This window comes from Arachis hypogaea, chromosome 7, assembly GCF_003086295.3.
Source record: "Arachis hypogaea cultivar Tifrunner chromosome 7, arahy.Tifrunner.gnm2.J5K5, whole genome shotgun sequence".
Lineage (NCBI taxonomy): Eukaryota > Viridiplantae > Streptophyta > Magnoliopsida > Fabales > Fabaceae > Arachis > Arachis hypogaea.
This window is the reverse complement of record NC_092042.1, coordinates 23,542,189-23,549,408: the sequence shown is the minus strand read 5'-3', so window position 1 is coordinate 23,549,408 and position 7,220 is coordinate 23,542,189. Positions and strand designations below refer to the sequence as shown.

General features: G+C 40.9%; 1 non-coding gene across 1 annotated transcript; it reads left to right on the top strand.

Annotated features, from left to right (window-relative positions):
- The first annotated feature begins 6,020 nt into the window (after window positions 1-6,020).
- LOC112704724 (small nucleolar RNA R71) lies at window positions 6,021-6,124 on the top strand. The gene has a single exon (XR_003155334.1). It is a non-coding gene; the product is annotated as a small nucleolar RNA R71 (small nucleolar RNA).
- The last annotated feature ends 1,096 nt before the right edge of the window (window positions 6,125-7,220 follow it).

Genomic DNA, 7,220 nt, shown 5'->3' with positions numbered 1-7,220 from the left:
TCCAGTCTTTTCTGTGAGACTTTATTATCTTTTGCAAGATACGTTTAATTTCTCTGTTTGACACCTCGGCTTGCCCATTAGTTTGGGGATGGTAAGCTGTTGCAACTTTATGGATTATCCCATGCTTCTTCATCAATCTTGTTAGTCTCCTGTTACAAAAATGGGTGCCTTGATCTCTCACGATCGCTCGTGGTGATCCAAAGCGGCATATAATATGGTTTCTCACAAAGGAAACAACAGTGTTAGCATCATTAGTGCGGGTAGGAATTGCTTCTACCCATTTGGAAACATAATCTACAGCTAACAATATATAAAAATATCCACTAGAATTTGGAAATGGACCCATGAAGTCAATGCCCCAAACATCAAAAATTTCACAGAAAAGCATATATTGTTGAGGTATCTCATCCCTCTTGGATATGTTACCAAATTTCTGGCATGGGTGACAAGATTTACAAAACTCAACAGCATCTCTAAAAAGAGTAGGCCACCAGAATCCACAATCTAAGATCTTTCTAGCTGTTCGTTGAGGGCCATAATGTCCTCCACTCTCAGATGAGTGACAGGCCTATAAAATGGACTGGAATTCTGATTGAGGTACACAACGTCTAATTATCTGGTCAGCGCCACATCTCCATAAATATGGGTCATCCCATATATAATATTTAGACTCGCTTTTCAGCTTGTCTCTTTGATGTTTAGAAAAATGTGGAGGAAATGTGCGGCTAACTAAATAATTAGCAACAGGTGCATACCAAGGGACTACCTCAGATACTGCTTGTAGGTTGTCAAAAGGAAAATTATCATCTATAGGAGTAGAATCATCCTTAATATGTTCAAGGCGACTCAAGTGGTCTGCTACTAAATTTTGATTACCACTCCTATCCTTGATTTCTAAATCAAATTCTTGTAACAGCAGTATCCAACGTATAAGTCTTGGTTTGGATTCCTTTTTAGCCAATAGATACTTTAGAGCTGCATGGTCCGAATACACTACTACTCTAGTACCAAGTAAATAAGCCCGGAATTTATCCAGAGCAAAAAAAATAGCAAGTAGCTCTTTCTCAGTAGTAGTATAATTGGACTGGGCAGTGTCTAAAGTCTTAGACGCATAAGCAATAACAAAAGGATTCTTACCTTCACGCTGAGCCAGTGCTGCTCCTACTGCATGGTTGGAAGCATCGCACATGATTTCAAATGGCTGGCTCCAGTCGGGTCCTCTCACAATTGGAGCTTGAGTTAGAGCAGTCTTTAGCTTATCAAATGCTTGTTTGCAATCCTCACTGAACTCGAACTCAATATCCTTTTGTAGTAATCTGGATAAGGGAAGTGCTACCTTACTAAAGCCCTTAATAAATCTCCTGTAGAAACCTGCATTGCCAAGGAACGAACGGACTTCCCTCATAGAAGAGGGGTAAGGTAAACTATAAATAACATTCACCTTTGCTGGGTCTACAGAAATGCCATTATTAGATACCACATGTCCCAATACAATCCCTTGCTTTACCATAAAGTGGCATTTTTCGAAATTCAATACAAGGTTTGTATTAATACATCTATCTAATACTCTAGATAATCCATCTAAGCAAAGGTTAAAAGAATCACCATAAACGCTAAAATCGTCCATAAAAACTTCCATACAGTCCTCAATAAGATCAGAGAAAAGACTCATCATGCACCTTTGGAAAGTAGCTGGTGCATTGCACAAGCCAAAGGGCATTCTCTTATAAGCATAGGTCCCAAAAGGACATGTAAAAGTAGTCTTTTCCTGATCCTCAGGAGCTATATGAATCTGGAAATAACCTGTGTAACCATCTAAAAAGCAATAATGTGATTTACCTGACAGGCGATCCAGCATTTGATCAATGAATGGAAGTGGATAGTGATCCTTACGAGTAGCTTGGTTGAGACGCCTGTAATCAATGCAGACTCTCCAAGCATTCTGAACTCTAGTTGCTATGAGCTCTCCATGTTCATTTTTCACTGTAGTGACTCCAGATTTCTTGGGCACCACTTGTACTGGCTTACCCATTCACTGTCTGAAATGGGATATATGATACCTGCCTCCAATAGTCTGGTCACTTCCTTTTTGACAACTTCCAAGATGGTGGGATTCAATCTTCTTTGCGGTTGACGGACAGGTCTTGCTCCCTCTTCTAAAAATATTCTGTGCTCGCATACTTGAGGGTTGATTCCTACTATGTCTGCCAAACTCCACCCAATTGCCTTCTTATGCTTCCTCAGTACATCAAGTAACTGCTCTTCTTGTTGAGAAGTCAGTTCTCTTGCAATAATAACCGGAAGCTTCTGCTCATCCTCAAGGTAAGCATATTTGAGATGTGGAGGGAGAGGTTTCAATTCTAACTTTTGATCATGGGCAGGCTCTGGATTATCTGGGGCTTGTGAAAATGGCGAAGTGTTCTCATTGTCAGTTAAGAGGGTCCCCACATTTGGACCTTGTCCAGTGTGCCTCTCTTCAAACTCTTCTTTTTGAACTTCAGCCACACTTTCGTCTATGACATCACACTGGAAGATAGAACGATCTTCTGGGGGGTTGTTAATGACTCCATTCAGATTGAAGATTACTGATGAGCGGATAATTTGTATACTTTTTGGCATTGTTTTTTAGTATGTTTTTGGTATGATATAGTTAGTTTTTAGTATATTTTTATTAGTTTTTAGTTAAAATTCTCTTTCCTGGACTTTACTATGAGTTTGTGTGTTTTTCTGTGATTTCAGGTATTTTCTGGCTGAAATTGAGGGACCTGAGCAAAAATCTGATTTAGAGACCAAAAAGGACTGCAGATGCTGTTGGATTCTGACCTCCCTGCACTCGAAGTGGATTTTCTGGAGCTACAGAAGCCCAATTGGCGCGCTCTCAACGGCGTTGGAAAGTAGACATCCTGGGCTTTCCAGCAATATATGATAGTCCATACTTTGCCCAAGATTTGATGGCCCAAACCGGCGTTCAAAGTCACCTCAAGAAATCCCAGCGTTAAACGCTGGAACTGGCACCCAAATGGGAGTTAAACGCCCAAACTGGCACTAAAGCTGGCGTTTAACTCCAAGAAGAGTCTCTGCACGAAATTTGCTTCATTGCTCAGCCCAAGCACACACCAAGTGGGCCCGGAAGAGGATTTTTATGTCATTTACTCATTTCTGTACACCTTAGGCTACTAGTTCTTATAAGTAGGACCTTTTACTATTGTATAAGAGGACTTTGGTAGCTATCTTCATTTTGTATGCTATCTTAGATCCTTGGGAGGCTGGCCATTCGGCCATGCCTAGACCTTATGCTTATGTATTTTCAACGGTGGAGTTTCTACACACCATAGATTAAGGTGTGGAGCTCTGCTGTACCTCGAGTATTAATGCAATTACTATTGTTCTTCCATTCAATTCCGCTTGTTCTTTATCCAAGATATCACTTGTTCTTCAATCTGATGAAGGTGATGATTGACGCCCATCACCATTCTCACCCATGAACAAAGTGACTGACAACCACTCTTGTTCTACAAGCAACTAAGGCCATAGTGAATATCTCTTGGATTCCTGATTGCACGATGCATGGTTGATCGCCTGACAACCGAGTGCTCGCCTGACAACCGAGCCAACCATTCCGTGAGATCAGAGTCTTCGTGGTATAGGCGAGAACTGATGGCGGCATTCAAGAGAATCCGGAAGGTCTAACCTTGTCTGTGGTATTCTGAGTAGGATTCAATGACTGAATGACTGTGACGTGCTTCAAACTCCTGAGGGCGGGGCGTTAGTGATAGACGCAAAAGAATCACTGGATTCTATTCCGGCCTGATTGAGAACCGACAGATGGAATGCCGTGCCGTGACAGGGCATTAGGAATCGTTCCAATGAGAGGATGGGAGGTAGCCACTGACAACGGTGAAACCCTTGCTTAAGCTTGCCATGGAAAGGAGTAAGAAGGATTGGATGAAGACAGTAGGAAAGCAGAGAGACGGAAGGGAAGGCATCTTCATGCGCTTATCTGAAGTTCCTACCAATGAATTACATAAGTATCTCTATCTTTATCCTTGTGTTATTTTCGTTCATCACCATTATCATTTGAGTTTGCCTGACTAAGATTTACAAGATGACCATAGCTTGCTTCAATACTAACAATCTCCGTGGGATCGACCCTTACTCACGTAAGGTTTATTACTTGGACGACCCAGTGCACTTGCTGGTTAGTTGTGCGAAGTTGTGTAATGCCATGGTATTGAGCTACCACGTTCTTGGAGCCATTACCGGGGATTATGAGAGTTGTGAAAAAGTATTGTTCACAATTTCGCGCACCAATTACTATGCGGCCATCTATTTCAAAGGAGTATGTCCCTGAAAAAGCATCTAATTTGAATTTTGATGTCTTCAGGAATGGTCTTCCAAGTAGGATTGATGATGGCTTATCTGAATCATTATGGGGCATCTCCAAGATATAAAAATCAGTGGGAAATGTGAGCCCTTTAATGTTCACCAAAACATCTTCAGCAACTCCAGCCACTGTAATAATGCTTTTATCTGCTAACACAAAACGAGCTGCCGACCTTTTTAAGGGAGGGAGCCTTAAAACATCATATGTAGACAAAGGCATTATACTGACACATGCTCCTAAATCACACATGCAATCATAAATTACTACACCACCAATAGTATAATTAACTATGCAAGGACCTGGATCACTACATTTTTCAGGTAATCCTCCCATTAAAGCAGATATAGAACTACCTAAAGGAATAGTTTCTAATTCATTAATTTTGTCTTTATGGATACATAAGTCTTTTAGAAACTTTGCATATTTAGGTACCTACTGAATAACATCAAAAAGGGGAACAATTACCTCAACCTTTTTGAATATTTCTACCATTTTAGGATCAGGTTCCAGCTGCTTCCTAGGCTTCCTTGCAAGTTGTGGAAATGGGATGGGAGTAGTGTTTTCTGTGGTGCCTGCACCTTTTTGTGCTTCTTCCTGTGGTTGAGCTATCTCTTCTTCAGCTATGTCATGTATATCCTTTTCCTCTTCAACATCTTCGATTTCTACCACCTCTTCAGCTGAGGCGTATTCTGGTGAGCTTGGTTCCTCCTGATTCCTCTCCTGCAGTGTGGTTTCGGACCTTAGGGTGATGGCATTAATGCCTTCCTTTGGATTGGGTAATGGTTGAGAGGGGATTCCAGTGGTGCTTGAAGGTTGGTTACTGGAATTTTGTGCTGAACCAAGTTGTGTCATAAAAGCTTGCAGAGTAGAGGTGAAACCATTCAGACTGGCGTTAACACTGTTCACGATGGTATTTTCCATGGCCAGTTGTCTTTTCTCAAAAGCTTGTAATAAATCTTCATTAGAAGATACAGAAGAATGAGTAATTTGAGAGGTTTGCTGCTGATTGTTCGGTGGTCCTTGGTTTTGCCTCAGGTGAGGTGCTCGGTAAGGTTGATTTTGCTGCTTGTTGTTGTAATTATTCCACCTCTGATTTCCCTGATTATCTCTGCCTCCCCTATTATTGTTGTCCCTACAATTCTGGTTTGAATTGTCCTGCCATCCATGGTTATTATTTCCACTTTGATTGTACCCTTGGTTGGGGTGGTCATAGAAGTTGTGAGCGGATGCCACCATGTTGTCTTCTTGTTAGAGCTGCGGGCATTCATCAGTGTAATGACTGTAATCAACACAAATTTCGCAAATTCTTTGTGGAATTAGTTGTTGGTTTTGCTGCGGTTGAGTTTGCTGAACTTGTTGATTTAACTGCATTTGCTTCAGCAGGTTGGTCATTTCACAGATGCTTCGATTTAGAGCAGCAGTCTCTATACCAGAAGATACTTCTGCAACGGCCCTTGAATGGCCTTGCTTCTGTCTGTGGTTTCGAGTAGATTCAGCTAAATCACTGATCAACTGCCAAGCTTCATCAGTGGTCTTGTACTTCTTCATAGACCCATTGCTGGCACTTTCCAATGTGGTCTTATCTTGGGGCCTCATACCTTGTGTGATATAGCTGAGTAACACGATCTTATCAATCATGTGGTGGGGGCATGCTTCCAGAAGATTATTGAAGCGCTCCCAGTATTCAAAGAGAGTCTCATTGTCATCCTGAACAATTGTAGAGATATCCTTCCTCAATTTATCAGTAACTTCAGATGGAAAGAATTTCTCCAGAAACTCCTTTCTGAGTGTATCCCAGTTGGATACATTTGCTAGAGGTTGAGTGTAGTACCACTCTCTTGCTTTTCCCTCAAGAGAGAACGGAAAAGCTTTCAGCAGAATTGAAGTTTCGTCAGTGCCATCACGCCTGACAGTAGAACAGGCTGCCTGAAAATCTCTCAAGTGCTTGATAGGCTCTTGAGCAGGTAGGCCATGAAACTTGGGCATCAAATTTAGCAGTGCGGTCTTTATTTCAAAATCCATAGCTACCACTGGATGATGCGCTTGAAACGGTTGCGTTGTAAAATCAGGAGCTCCTTCCTCCTGAATGGTAACTCTTCTAGCTGCCATGTTTTTTGCACGTAAAACAACCGAATCAGTAGAACGGGGGCTGGTTTCTTCCTCAGATTCACTTTCAGATCCGCCCTCAGAGCGGACTAACCTACGCTGTTCTCGCCTTATTCGTGAAATTGTTCTTTCAATTTCAGGATCGAATATTAGCAAGCGCGGATCAGGAAGTGAATGTGTCATTTGATGGAAGAAACATGCAGCTCATAATAGCAAAATTAAATAAAATGCAAGTAAATAAATTCTAATTAATAAAATTAGCACTCTATTGCAACTCCCCGGCAACGGCGCCAAAAATTGATGGAGTGCAGAAGCTGGTGAATTAAAAATTTATTAAAATGGTTACGTTGCGAGTATAGTTCTTAACTCACCAAAAATCTGCCTATCAATTTAGAAATATGTCACAGAAAGTTTAAATTAAAATTACTGGGAGTTTTAAGTCCCAGGTCGTCTCCCAACGAGTTGCAGAAAAGTGTGCTGTTTTATTAATCAGATATTCCAAAAAGTTGAGCTAAGTAAATTGGGATTTAAATTGAGGAATTTTAAATAATATAAATAAAAGCCTTGACTGGAAATTGATTGGTTAGAATCTCTATCATTGACGGAATGATTTTTAAGATTAATTTATAATTAATGGTTACTCTGTTTGGTTATCCCTTACTAGGTAAGGAAAAGTCAAACAAGTTGGAATGCCAGACCTGTTCATGAGTTACAACCCACTTAGTTCAAA